The sequence below is a fragment of the Anas platyrhynchos genome, chromosome 4, assembly GCF_047663525.1.
Source record: "Anas platyrhynchos isolate ZD024472 breed Pekin duck chromosome 4, IASCAAS_PekinDuck_T2T, whole genome shotgun sequence".
NCBI lineage: Eukaryota > Metazoa > Chordata > Aves > Anseriformes > Anatidae > Anas > Anas platyrhynchos.
This window is the reverse complement of record NC_092590.1, coordinates 41,625,001-41,640,607: the sequence shown is the minus strand read 5'-3', so window position 1 is coordinate 41,640,607 and position 15,607 is coordinate 41,625,001. Positions and strand designations below refer to the sequence as shown.

General features: G+C 33.5%; 1 long non-coding RNA gene across 13 annotated transcripts in view; it reads left to right on the top strand.

The window, feature by feature from the left end:
• LOC119716920 (uncharacterized) overlaps positions 1-15,607 on the top strand; it is a 64,973-nt gene that overhangs the window by 13,250 nt on the left and 36,116 nt on the right. For 2 of the 13 annotated variants that reach the window (XR_011809099.1, XR_011809104.1), the window contains exons 3-6: positions 4,538-4,650; positions 7,896-8,132; positions 8,735-8,751; positions 9,246-9,331. This is a non-coding gene — a long non-coding RNA (uncharacterized lncRNA). Of the gene's footprint in view, positions 1-4,537; positions 4,651-7,895; positions 8,133-8,734; positions 8,752-8,860; positions 9,332-15,607 lie in introns of all 13 variants that reach the window. The other 11 variants (XR_011809101.1, XR_011809105.1, XR_011809093.1 and 8 more) reach the window with 9 other exon arrangements.

Sequence of the window (15,607 nt, the reverse complement as noted above, 5' to 3'; positions counted from 1 at the left end):
TTATGGTTTGGAAATTACTATTGCATGGCTCAGTCTAAATGAGAAATGATGCTGTTAAAAAGCTTTACTGTAGAAAGGAGAAAAAAAAATATCTTTAAAAGCTATGCTTACATTAAAAAGGCTTTTTAAGTATATATGTATATATGTTGGTCCTAACTTTCTAGATTTGTTGTACAAAAGGATTTCACAGATTTTTACCTTTACAAAATGGAAAACATTTCAACAATTTAATTGCACACACCATAAACTTTCACTGTTTTTTTTTTTTTCATTATTTAAGTGCCTATCTTGTCATCATTTTGCCTTTTTTTTTTTTTTTTAATCATATTACCAAGTGCTCAAAACCCACATTCTCTCTAATATTTTCTTTTCTGTTTTGATTGTGTTGATTGTATGTGGTAAGGCATGTGGCAAGGCAGATAATTAAAGCAATGGTGAGGGTAGCAAGTGACCTGACTTTCACCTATGAACAGTTACTGTGGAAAGATTGCTGCATTGGTCCTGCAAAGTGCCTGTGTTTTAACCAGGCAAATGGAAGAAGGAGTTTTTATTCAAAACAGTGGTTACAATTTTGAGCAACTGGTAAAAAAAGAAAAAAAAAAAATAGCAAGTAGGATATGGAAATAGAAATCAGAATAGATTCTGGTTCATATCCACCCCTTACAAAAATAGGCAGAGGGGGTGTATGATTTGGCTTGCACCCTGAAAACAAGACGGCAGATATTTAGCATTCCCTTCCCTTGTAATGCTGTGAAACTTGCTGCTCTCTCAGTGGAACAGTACTCAATGGAGATGGAAGAGGACTGAAGGACTCTGAATCATTTATGTACTGCTTGAACAGATTTCCAGCAAACAAAAGAGTTTCTGATGACAGGTCCTTTGATTCTTCAGAAGGAATCATTAGTCCCAGTATTGATATTTTTATGATTGTTGCCCATGTTGACATGAAATTAAGTTGTATTCTGGCATCCAGTCCAGCTCTTTGTGGCTTGGGAGCTGGAGTATGGTCAGACATGTTTTCTGTCTTAAAAGTGTCAACCTCCTTCTTTTACTCCTGCTTCCAATTTCTTTATGCTGATTGCGGCTCTACAACATTTGCATTTTGCTCAGGCAGTGCTGTTGTCACTGTTCTTTTCCTGTGCCTTGTCTTACAAATTTATACAAGGTGCATTTAAGAAAATCTTTTTTGTCTTCATATATTTTAACATTAGGTTAACAAAGATCTGATGCACTATGAGTACAACTGAAGATGTAGGAAGACTCACTGATCTTAAACAAGATCTGCCTATGTCTGTTTTCTGTTTGTGCACATATCTTTCAGTGTGCATACATTTAGTTTTAGGACCCTGGAATTCTTTCATTGTTGTTGTGTTGGTTTTGTTTGTTTTTGTTTTCTTTTTTGTTTTCTTCCTCACCAGCAGGTAGGTGGAAAGGAAGAGTTCTCTTCCCCCTAGTAAAACACCCAAGGTACTATCAAAGTGTTGTAGTTTATTGCAGAGAAAAGCAAGCCATACAGACAAACAAAGCCTAGCTCCCAGCAAGCAGTGGAGACTATGGAAATAGCTTACTGAAAGAGGATGAGGTATTGTAAAAATTGTCAGATGGACCACCAAAGTGCTTCGGCACAGAAAGGTAAGGCACAAGAACACAGTTGCAGTTTAATTTTCTCAAGCAGAATATGATTTGTAGGTAAGGCAGGAGTAAAACTTTTGGATTTCTTTCAGTTAGCCAGGCTGCTTTGTGTTCATGCAGGTATTTTTACATTTGTGCAACTGGCTTTCTCCAGAATGAATAGACTGTCTTTGGTGATTTACACAGTATTGTCAGTCTTGGCCAAAATATGATTTGGAAGACGGTGTGAGTACCTGTGACAACTTGAAGTACCTGAACTGACAGCTTATGCCTTGTTTACTGTTGGCAACTCTTGTCTTTCTACATGACAGAAACCAAAGCCTGTTCTGAATGGGAAGACTGTATACATACTTGTCTCCCCTCTACTTTAAGTTGAAGCGTGCAAGAACTGGTGGTTTTCTGCTTTCTGGTGCATGCATCATACTGTAGTACAGGCACAGAAACTCTATTACAAACTTAAATTTTTAGTGGGGGAAAAAAAAAAAAAAGAAGCTATAGTGTGGCAATGGAAAAGATGAAGGGAATTACTGCTGTCCTGGATTGATACAGTAGCAAGAAGGAATTTGTCAGACAAAATGTCAGGAGATCCTGTGAAGAAGTGAGCAACTCTTCAAGCTATGAGAGAAAGAAAAAAATATTTTTAAATTCCTGCAGCTCAGCCTGGGAGAAAATTCTTTTGTAGCCCCAACCTGTTTAACCCTGAATGCATGAATAATCTTGGAGATACTCAGCTCTGCTTCTTACCTTACAAGACTGGTATTCTCCACAACTGTATTAAAGTAGGAACAAATGAGCCAACAAACAAACAAAACCTTCATGTTTCTCAGTAAACCAAGGAGAGGCTCCTATAATTAGCTCATTCTATTGTATAGCTGTATGACAATTGAGTTAGCTATGTGTGTGTCCTATTACCGTGCATTAAGTTAATAGATATTCTATGTACAAAATTAATGTTATGTTGCAATATTTGTGTAAGGGGAAGAATGTGACAGACACTCAAGTAAAATAAGTCTTTTACTTTTTTATGTCAATTTATTACTACTTTTCCAAGTTACCATATACGCTCTGAAACAAAAATGATTTCTAAGCATTTTGAGTTTTTCACAGTGTATTTTTATATACAATGGGTAAGGAAAGTTACCTCTTTATTCTGTGTTTAATTGAGAAAATAAGAGATTGAGTGGATGAGGGATTGAGGATGCCTACAAATTATTAATAAATGATACTTTCTTCTACCAGCAGAAGGGTAGAAAGAGGAGGTAGTGGGGAAGATCTAGGTATTTCTTTTGCATTTGGAGGACAGAAGTTTTTAATGACTTCTCTTTCACAAACTTTACTGATTCAAGCTAGGACAATTTAAGAGGTTATCACCTCTAGCTGTCCATCACATCCATTGAGTGGCATTTACAAGTCCCGAAACTAGATGAAGAGCAGTGGGTCTGGTCCTAAGGAGCTGCAATTCAAAATCTAGCATATTAATGCAAAACATCATTGATTTTAGTCCATGTTAATATATTGATCTATGAACTACCGTGGCTGAGAGCTCTGATTCATGTTTCCCATTGGATTTAGCAGCATTTAGGGGCACAAGCCAATTCAGTCATCCTAGCTAATTGTAAGGAGAGGCTAGAGACTAGAGAAGGCCATCAAGAAGTAAAATGCTTATCTGACTAGCCAGAGTCATGGCAGTTGTAGTCCCTGAGTGTATGCAGAAGAACTTTGGTTATACTTTTGGGAGGCTTTGCAATGACCATTCATGTAACAAATGTGAGATGGGTAGAGGGAATGTTGACTAATCTCTGATCAGCACAGTGGTTAAATGTCGTCATAGTACCAGCTTTCAGTAGGTTGCCCACAATATTAGCCTTGTATCTGTGAATCTTTGAATGCCTCTTTTTCTGTTTCTTTTCCATACAATTGTGTTTAAGTATCTTCTGGATACACTGGTGATAACCTGGTGAGTGTAGCAGCAGCAGATTGAATGCCAACAAAGGCAAAAATTATGTTTGGTTAATTAAATGGTGTTTCTTGCATTGACCTTTGGTGAGCTGCTGGTTTCAAGTTCAGGCTGGTATAGCATTCTTGATGATAAGCCATACCACTGAAGAGGCAGAGCAAGGTATTAAAATCGTAACTTATCCACTCTATTCCAGACATGTGTCCTGAACATGTTTCATAGAGTATATATAGCTAGAGATTCTGTGCTTGTAGGCTTCTTGCTTTTGTGTGTGTTTGGGTGTGTTAATCAAGCCCAGTGTTATAAAAGTTAACACATTACAGTTCAGCATTGACAAATAAATCCCAAAATTTAAATTCCAACAGTAATGACGACTTACTGCCTCCTCCATATAGTAAATTTAAATCTATGGCATGTGCCTTTTTGTAAGGAATAATTTTAAGTAAAAATAGACACCAGATTCAAATTGTCAAAATCTTATCAAAACAATTCACATTTTACTTCTTGGCTTGTTTTCTGAAGTATGATCTTAAGTAAATACGTATAAATTGAAAATAGTAAATGTTTACCTTAATGTAATATTGACATTGGAAGAATTTTTTGCATTTAAACACATAGCTGTTTTAATACAAAATTGTGTTACAGATAACCTGAAACCAGGTTACTGGTTATTCCAGGTAAACTGGAATACTGCTTATTTTTTTTTTTTTTTTTAACTTTTCTTTCTCTATTACATTTAAAGGTGGACTAGAAATACTGTTCATTTTCCACTGCCTGTTTACATTGTAAATCTAAACATATTTGTCTCAAACACATGAAGTATTCCAGATATCTTCAGAAATACTTGTTGGTATCTTCAAAAATACTTAGGAAATACACGTGAGAACAGAGGAACATTCAGGTTGAAGTAAATGAAATATTTGTTAACAATGTTCTTATTTTCCTCAGTAGGCAATAAGGGTCCTTTGTGAGGCTTGAAATCCCATCACGCATCATCATCACAAAGCTATTGTCGAAGGAATACCATGAGAAAACTGGTTATGATCTAACAATTAATTTGGGTAAGTAGAAGGGTGTGGAAGTACTCAGAATTATAATTGCCACTGTCATGAATTTCCACTCTATTAATTCAAGGAGGTAACAATCTATTTTTTATCCAGCACACCTGAGGTCAAAGGGAGTTCTTGTCATTCCTGTTGTTCTTGTTCTTTGTTCTTCTTGGTTACCAAACTGCAGTGACAAAGGATGAGTTCTTAATACTGATTTTTACAAATACGCTTTCCAGTTGTTAGATATCACAACAGATATGGCTTTGCAATAATAATAATAATTAAAAAAAATAATGAATTAAAGAATTCTACTTCATAGAACGTTAAATATTTCATAAGGTTAAAAAAATGAGGAAACAGTGGAGTAATAGGCCTGTATTCATTGAAAAAGGCTTTTTCAAGTTATTCTCAGAGTTTTTTCTTGAGGAGAGTTTTCCTCACACACACTAAAACATTTACAGTTTTTTTGGCTGGCATGGGAGGAGTCTTAATTGGAAATATCACTATGGACTCTATTAAATTAGAATGATGTGAGCATCTACTTATTTTAGACTTCACATAGTAGAACGCTGTTGTCTTTTTGATTATGAAAGTTAATCTTGAAAGGCCCAGCAAAACTCAGAATTCAGAGGCAAATACTAAAAAGAAACTCATAAATACTATGTTTTATTTTTTGTTATTGTGATTTAGAGAAGAGTGGACTTTTTTATTTTATTTTATTTTATTTTATTTTATTTTATTTTATTTTATTTTATTTTATTTTATTTTATTTTATATTATATTATATTTTATTTCTAATGAGAAGTTTCTCCTTTACATTTTGAAATGAATAATCTGCACTTTTTTCATTTTCTAATATCAGAACATACTGATTATATCACATCGTTATTTGTTTCAAAAAAACTTTTTACAAGTCAGGCATAAAGCCAAGAAAATCCAGACTCTGATAATGAGGTGTAAATATGCATGTATCTTTGTGAATAAAAGGTAAAATAACTTGTTACCTCAGAGAATGAGCATATGTATGTAGGCTTTTAACAGAATAGCCAAACTACTGTAAATCTAGTTTTCAAAAAATCATTTATCTAATTACACTGTTAGGCTTCTTTAATTATGTTAGAGCCTCATTCATGGAATTGTTATTAGTTTAGAATTAAGATGCACATGATTTTTTATTGCCCAGGAAAAAAAATCTGATTTAAAGTCTGAAGAATAGTGTAAAGAAATTCATTGCAGAATTTTAAAGAGGGAAATCACGAACTCTGGGAAACATGATATATACTGTATATTTGCTTGTATAAGAATTCTTGAGGTTCTGTAGTTAAACGTGATTCCAGTATTAATATATGTATCAAGAAATATACATTTTCCATCTTCTTATGTAAAAATTACTTTTTAATTCAACTTAAATATATGTATACCAAATTAAAATTTGTATATAATTTTTGAGTATGAAAATATATTTTTATTCTGTGGTATAGAATTTTACCAGAGATTTTGAGAGAAAATACAGATTCACCAGATCTGCTGGGGAACCTGCAGAAACATATCTGCAGCATTTTCTGTTGTCAGAAGTCAGTGTAAAATAATTCAGTATATAGATAGTGTGCTCAGCACCTCAAATGCAAATGTTCTTTTTCAGCTTTGTCTAGTAGGCTCTTATTCATTTATTTTTTTTTACCTTCTATTTTTTTGTTATGATCTAAGAAAGATTTAAAAACATTAGTAAAGGAATGATGTGGTTCAGTAAGTCAGGTATTTTGTGCTGGAATCTCTGAAAGTAAACCCTTCTGGTTCAGATTTTGAATGCTTACCCCTAACAAAACATGGTCATTTTTGGTTTACATACAGCTAATAGAAACGTGATAAAATAAATTACTCTGGCTTCAATGGATGCAACCTGGTAGTGAATGAAACGTGAGCCAGTTTACCCTGCAGCAAAATGTGGCTGGATATCTCCAGATAGCGACGGCTGGCCTGTGAAGGAGTTAAATATATACACATGTATTCATTTTCTTTTTTCAGAATTACACTTCTCTACCCCAACTATAAAGGCAAAAAGTTATTTTGCTATTCTGTTTCCTTTCAAATTCATGCAGCAGAACAGTTTGCTTTGTTAATTATTCATTATGGGGAAATCAACCATGATTTTGAAGATTAAAAAGGAAAGAGTAGGAAAAATGTAATGTTAACTAACTTGTGAGCAGAAGGTTCAGGGCCTATCAAATCAGAGTCTGTACAGTAAATTAACTCTCAAAACGTAAAACTTCTTCAGATGGAAAGGGCAATGATGAATTGTTTTAAGCAAGAATTTAAAACCAGAGTCTCCTAATAAAATGTCCTGACCCACTGAATGTTCAACATTCTGCTGATATCAATTGAGCAGAAAGATTACCAAATTTAAAATGCACTGTCCAGATGATTGGCTCTTATTTCCAGCATATACACATGGTGGAAATAACTCTTATCAGCGTGCATATACATCAAAACTACTGTGTTTTACAGGGCTCTTATTCAAAAATCTGGAGCAAAACTGTTACCCTAAATTATTGTTTAGAAACATATTAACACAATTGCACTAGGTGCAGCAGCTGTTGAGGTTCAGTAAGGAAAAAAAGAGACTTTTAATTATGGTACAGCAAATATATATTACAACTGTTTAGTTGCAAAGATTATTTGTACTTGACTTGTTTTGCTTATACATAATAACTCTGTTGCAAATAAATAAAATAGATTACAGCATTTTCAAAAGGTGGAAACATATTGAAAAGTAATGTACAACTCAGACAGCGGTTTATAATGTGAAGATATTTTTTACATGTGAAAGATTTATTTTTGTTGGCTTTGACTGAAGTCTGATGAAATGAAATGAGTAGACTTGGTATTTATTTTCATAGCCTGTAGGTATGCTTGGCATTTTTGTTGACATTTGGAATCAGTTTACACTTGTGCAAGCCGTGTAACAATAACCTGTAAAGATGCTGTACTAGCATATTTTCAATTAATCATGAAGCTATGCAGGTAAATTTTTATGAAGACGTGCTTTCCTCCGAAATCAAAGTATGCTAAATCTCTAGTATCCTTACTTTATTTAACATATAATAACCATGTTCCTTCATCTGTGTGGGTAAAACAGAATACTGCAGGTGACAGTATGATCAAGGCCAACCAGCATGCAGAAATAGTATCATACATGTCTTGTTCTGCCACCTCAAAAATAACATTAAAGCTTATTTTCTTTCTGCTTTCTTTCTTAGTTGGAACCAATATAGTGTTGCAAGGAAAATAACTGTTATTAAACTAGAACAGTACATACTGTCCATGCAGAAAGATAGCTGGAGTGATATCTAGACAATTGCATAAAATATAGCATGCCAAGAGAAATTTTGGAATAACATGAAGAGTCGAGTATTCTGAACTAGACTTCATAGAAAAAATCCACCAAAGTATTTCTTATCTTATGTGGAGAACAAAAGCAATGGGAAAGAAATATGGTGAGTGCACCTATCATCTATAAAGTATCAGTAGAATACCAGCATATAATATAATCATTTTGCCTGGTAATCTGGAAATTTTCTGTTTGTTTTGTTTTGTTTTGCTTTGCTTTGTTTTTGTTTTTGTTTGAAAATGAATGTACATGCATTATCTAAATTAAAACAAACAAACAAAAACAATGCAATATCTTAAATAGAATTAGAGTAGAAGTGAAAATATTTATTAGAAATCCTGAAAACTAAAAAAGTACTAGACCATAAAATTAGATGCTTTCCATTAGCTTTCTGGCTTTTATTATGGTATGTCCTAAAATACATTGGGGTGGGGTAGAAAAAATGTCACATTCTTTCTTTTAATGGAAGTGATGCTTCTTAGTCCACAACAAGAAGTGGCATGTTCTCATGGTCTGAAGAAGAATGGTACTACATCCATCATTCAGTTCCTTCTTGCTGGGGCCCCAAAAATTGTAAAATAACTAGTGCATAGCTACTTGTCATAAAATCTTTGCCCTTTTTGGCTAATTATAGTTATTTTTGTCTTGCTTAATTTTTATTCTTTTTCCTCTTCCCTCACCATTGCTTCATACTGATCTTTTGGCTAGAAGATGTCAACTGAAAGGTACCAGCTTTTAACCTTTATTTTTCCTTTAATTAACTTGCACATTTTCAACCAGGTAAGAAAACCTAGTGATGCTGAATTAAAACCGTGTCTTCTGTAATGTTCGTAGGTGCCTAATGAATGAGAACTTCTGCCTTGAACATAAAGCTCCATTGAATTCCTTGATGTAACAGGAAAATTAAGAAGTTCTGGTAGAAGGAATTTGTTTAATGTAATACCTGGTAAACCAACAGTCATGTAGGAAGGGGGTTATAAGCATAGGAGTTATCAATGTGTATAGCAGCAACTTCTCGGAGCCACAGTGATCCTCGGTTGTTTCAAATTCCTTGAAGAGCTATCTCTCTTTATGAACACTACATTGTTTACATCCCAAGAATGTTTAGATCTATGCCACTGAATTTAGATATATGAGCCATAATATTGCCTGGTTAGACCCAAAAAAATGCAGTTGTACGTTCATCTAGACTGGTTAACTTACCACTTTGTTTTCTAAGGTGTGAATCTGAAGACCTGCATGACCAACAGTCCTAGAGTTTGTTCTAGATTTGAGAAGGCTTTTAAAAAAACTTGTTAATCAGAGGTGAGCAAATGAATTGTCAGTCAAATATTTGTACCACTCAGCAAATTTAATGTTTTGATTTTTATCTAACTTAAACAGCCACTGTTGAGCATTCTGCAGAAGCTAATACATTGTGTTTGTATTGGAAACTGAATTAGAAGGTAGCATTGTCTCTATAAAAGCCCAAATAAGCCAATGACAAATCCTGAATGCACTTTTTACACAGAGCATAAAATTCACACACTCAAAACTGATTGATTAATCAAACCCAAAAAGTACTGTATGAATGCAAGTGTGGAAAACTAGTGTGCAGTATTTTTTCCATATGCAAAATGAATTGAAAATTGTTTATAAATCCATAGTTTAACAGTTTTAATATATGTCTTGAAATATGTGGATGGGAGAAGGTTTACATGATCAGTATATATTAGTTAATAGTGAAATGACTGAACAAAATGGAAGGTTTTATCCCACCCTGTTTTGCCCCCCATATTCTGTCCCATCCCATACCCCTAAAAAAAAAAAAAAAAAAGGTAATCTGAAGTGTTCTGGAGAAAATCAACAGGCACCTTGGAAAAAGTTGAAGGACACAGATATAACTTTCGTTTTCAATTATACAACTTTTATTTTGGTAGAGCAAGTGTATTTCACTGATAAGGATGACTTTTAAAATATAATTGAATATTTAACTTTTAGTATATGCATAAGATGGTTTATTATTCCTTCCCATCCATAATATAGAGCATTTTACATCAGGATTACATTTTTTCAGACCAGGTCTTTTATAATCAAACTTGTTTCACAGTTTAATCTTATCATTATATTGCAGACCAATACTCTTAACAGTTTTATTGTTAATCAAAAGTTGGCAAGATTCCGTATCATGTAGCTTTTCCTTGCTTCAAAAACACAATATCCTGAACCAAAAAATGAAAAATGAAAAAAAAAATAAAAATGTGCTCTAATATTAACAGTTATTCTAATAGTAAATAAATAAATAAATAAAACATGATGAGATGTGGTGAAAAATATCTCTAGTAATCTTACTGAAGGTTATGAAATTCAGTGACTTGTGGAAATGTTATTTGTAGTTCATTTTATTGGATAACTAAACTTGCATATTAGATTGGTGTGAGATGATAATCCCTTCACTATGAAGCTTTTTGCTGCATTTGATTTTATGGCTAACTATTAAAATCAATAATACTGAAAACTAAACTAACAAACACAGAGGCAAAATTTATTCTACTATATCAATTTTGATATTCTTGTTTGTCTGCTCTGTTATTCTTTCTACAATAGAATATTACTGTTTTTAATGTTTGCAGATGAATTTGGAGGAAGGAATTTATAATAGGTGGATAGATTTGCAATACAAAGGGTATTACATCTGCATAGCAATTAGAAAAGTTTCTCTCTGATTTTCAGACTGGGAGGGAGGGAGGGAGAGAGGGAGAGAGAGAGAGACAGGATCTTCCCCCTCTAGCCTGCGGGAAGTTCCACGTGGTCCTTTACACCCAGCAGAATGAAACAAGCTCCGATAATGAAAAGGTCCCTCAAAGAGTAGATTTGGTCATGAACACTGGTTGCATATGGAGCTCCACAACAAAAGAAAGAAAGAGAGTCACGTGTTCATTAAAATAATTTAATGCTTTTGAACAACATAGCAGAGAAACTAATCTGTTCTTGGGTATTAAAAACATCATCAGTTAAATAAGTTCTTTCACACACATTACTTACTTCTGATGGCCAACAACTTCTTTAATATACATGTATTTAAGTCTCCTTAGTACAGTTAAGCAGTTTTGTTAATACTTGGTAAATACTCGTGGGGAAAACGTCACAGTTTTTTCCTTTGTCTGCCCCAAATGGCATTTAAAAGGCCAAAATATAATCAATGTAGGTGACAGTATCTTTTTAGCCCTAACTGGTATGACATTTGAGGTTACAGATGGATGATGCATCAGATATAAGTACAGATGTTCCTGACATGTTTCTGAACTTGTTGGCTACCAGATTAAAATTTTTAGATCACAATTAAAGCTTTTGTGATAAAATTGATATCTTGTAGTTGGACTGGTGGCACTGCTTATGACACATAAAGAATCAGTACCATTGCACCAAATTAAAGCCAGAACACTGTTGCAACCATTCTTGAACTTCTAACACTATAAATCCATCATGGGTAACACTTCCTCAAATGATTATCTGTGTTGTTTAAATTTGGGAGCAAAACCGTGTAAATCTAAAGTGTTGTATACCTAAAGGCTATAAAAAAGAAGTCTCTGACCTAGCATTGATAATTTGAGACTTGGTTACATTTCTTCTTTTAATTCTACACTGTCAGATACAGCAAAGCTTTGTAGGTCATGAAGATACTGTCTTAAATAACTTTTAGATAAGCTAGTCCATGCTTTACATGTAAATGCAAATGCAGATATTTATGGATAGTGTACTTGATACCTCCATAACTAGTAGTGGCCTTTCTGCTGCATTAAATCATGAATGTTTTAGTATAGCCAAAACTATTGTTTCTCGTTTATGTATGACATTATAAAAGGAAATGAAGTCTAAACCTTTCACTATAAGTGAATATTTTCTTTGAGAAACTGTGTGCTACCTTCTCTGTTACTTCCTGATCTGTACTGTAAATTTCAGTATCAAATTTTGAAAGCTTCAAAGTGATTAAAAAAAAAACAAAACAAAACAAACAAACAAACAAACAAAAAAAAACAGTTATTTTGTGGTTCACTAAAAGGATGTTTTTGGCAAGAAAAACTAAATTTAGACAACTGCAAGTCGGCCCAAACTAAACCTTGTAAAAATTTTATGGACTATTAAAAAAACATTTGCTGTTGGAACCTTGCATCTGGAATGTAATTGGTAGTCATAATCTGACTATCTATTGCATCTTTTGATATGAGAATACACATTTGCATTTTTTCGGGTGTAATATAAAGTTGTAAGTTAAGAGAATTTAATGTGTTGTGCTACAACTGTGCCATGTAATTGTGTTTTATTGTTTATTTGCACACAAACACAGAGTTTGTGTGACACTGTGACATGCCACCTACCTAAATTTTATACAGAAAACAAGACAGCAAAGCTGTTCATAAACATGTACAAATGCATATATTGATATGAAAGAAAAACATCAAAGATTAACAGGTCAGATTTTTTTTTTCCATTTTTAATGATGGCTTAAAGAGACTCCTTTGATGTTAGTTATTCCTGTAGGACTCTTCAAACCAGAAATCTGCACCAGCCCTATTGTCTTAAAGCTAGAATTGTTCATGTCTATCCACCCTTCTCAAATTGCTATAGCTCTGATGATTCTTTTGATTCTTATAATATACTGGGGACATTTCTTAGTTACCAGAAATGAATTACCAAAATAGCACACAGAGATTATATTAACCTAGAATAAGCTGACTTTAGGCTATGCAACCGGAATTTACCTGAAGCTTTGACTTCCTATTCGGGATCTGGAGCAGGGAACACCATGGACTCCTGTGCTTAGGCTGACCAGGATGAAGCAGAGAGGGCCCTCTTTCACCTTTCAGTTGCAGGATGAGCTGGTGCAGTGGCAGGCTTGCAGTGCCAGGGCAGCTGGGTGGCCATCACCCTGTCCTTCCATGGAGAGCAGACCTGGGAACAGCATGGCAGGTCTTCAGTGTGGTTGCATTTCCAGGAGCAGGGAAAAACTGGTTGCTCCTTGGGTCAGATCTTTTGGAGTCAGTTCCTTCAGAAGTGCCATCCTGTATCATTTAGCTTTGTGTATGACTTCTGTAAAATAATGTAAATGTATCTGTGGCACCTCTCTCGTGCATCTAAAGCAGTGAGTTTGCTGATTGATGTATCTAATTGTAGCTTGACAATGTCTGTAGGGCTGAGTCTGTGATTGGCAAAGCTATGAATTTTAGTTCCCTTACACTGCCTGAATCACATCTGTACTATCATGACCTGACAATTATTTAATCAGCATATGGTATCACTATCTATCTGTTTATATGGTTGTAATTATCATATATGACATTCATATAGGCTCGTAAAATACAGTATGAATTTTAGATTATGTGAAAAATTATGAACAAGAGAAGTATTTTAATCAAATGCTATATTTAGGTATGGGAAGTAGTTGTATATATTATTAACCTACTATTTTAAGTGAATTAGTGAAATAATATGTATTTATACTACTGTAAAAATAATGTCTGATGTATTGAATATTTATTACAGGTGAATGATACTTCTGAATGATCTCATCACTTATAAATATCAATAAAATCTTTCATTTAACAACTCAATTCAAATGCCTTTTATTCTGCTGAATAAACATAGAGCTCACTGATATTTTATGAGTGATGAGAATGTTCTAGTGGACCTCATTATTCACAAAATACCAATAAACTGAACGTTTATTCAGTTCAGCAAACCAGAAAGAAAACCAAACTGTGAATTTAAATGGTATGAAAATAAAGGGATATAAAAATAAAAGGATATAAAATAATGTCTTAGTAACCACACATAGTCAAGAAGAATAATCTCAGCTTTATTCCTTTAAACATGAGATTGCTTAATGTTTTATTGAGTTCCCGTTGATTTAAATACTGCTCAAGTATATAAAGTTAAACACGTTCCAGGTTCAGCAGGGGTTCTTAACTCCTATTTACATTCCTAACCTCCTGCTGAAACCATGTGATTAGTCATTTGCAGTATCAGACTGCTTCATATGGTTTTCAATACACATCATTTATTTACCCTTCTGATTTCAGATATAAAATTGGCTTATTTTCAACTCCAGGTTTTCAGAAACAATGACATGTTTAGAAACACAAGTCCTATGCTAAAAGTTACAAACTATCAGTGCTTCACATTTTTATTTCTTTTTGTTTCTTTTTATTACAATTGCACATACTTATATTAGCAAGAGGTCCCTTAAGAAAACTGATTTGCCTCAAAGGAGCTGAAGTAACCCTATATCCCTTGTCTGACCAACCACTATACAGTTCACAATTTATTATGTGTACTAACCTGCATATAGAAATGCCTGAACATAACTCAAGAAAAAATCTGATGGAAAAATCATTATTTACCCTCAAATAACTAATTTCCTACTTATTTTTGCAATTCTGTCTGGTAAAAAGCTTGGGATATCCACATACACATTAAATGGAGCTTTCATAGAGCAGCGATGCTTATCAATTTCTTCTTTCTCCCTCTTGATTTGTATTGTCAATACTTAAAAAGGGAAAGAGAACCCCAAGGCTTAAGGGGGATGAGTTGCATGGAACTTTTGATCTTCCCATCTCTAAATGTTTTTGAACTGTTTGCATTTTGATAGCAGGTAATAATAAACCTTTTATTTCCTACTACACCATCTCTGTCTGACTTCTTTAGTAATAACAATGATAAAGCTCTACGTCTTTGATCCTGTTGTTACTGTTGCATGGCTAAAAGCATAATCTTCGATCGCATTCCAGTCAGATGACAAGTGTCTTGCTTGCTGATTTCAAAAAATAAAAGTTTCTTTAACTTTTAGTGATGAGAGAAATGAAAAACTGCTTGGATAAATGTTTATTTTGCAAAGCACAGATTTAAACTGCTTCAATTTAATTTTGTTTTCCTTTTACCAATATTGCAGAACGCAGTTTCAGATATTTCTAAAATATTGCTCTTTTTACGTTAGTATAACAAGCTTTTATGCTTGTTTGTTTTGGTGTGTGTGTGTGTTTGTTTTTTAGTTTTGCAATTTTAGTTTGTTCTAGTCTAAAAGTAGTTTAGGAGAAGAAGACAACCTCAAATTCTATTCACACATAATTCAGTTTTGTGGTTCTGGTCACATATTTCTGTAAAGCTATCTTTTAACTTACTAAGGATGTGAATAATCTCATTTAAGGGGAAAAAAAAAATAAGAACAAGAAATCATTTAATAATGAAACAACAGTAACATCAAAAAACAACGTAAACTGACTTTGTAATGCTTCAGTGGACCCATCTCTCCACTAAATAACAAGCTAATGAGAAATTTGGTGAATTATTCTGTTTTTCAAATACATGATAAAAAAAACTAAATCCCTGGAACCTGATTATAACTTAAAAAAAAAAAAAAAACAAAAACAAACAAAAAAAAAAACAGACAAATATAAACCTTACATTGCTAGCACAGCAATGCAAGTTACATATTGCCGTTAGATCAAGAGCAACAGAGAGAACTGGTATTTATTTATTTATTTATTTATTTATGTATCAAACATTCCTCATATTATTTTTTCTACATGTTTACCTGATAAATTC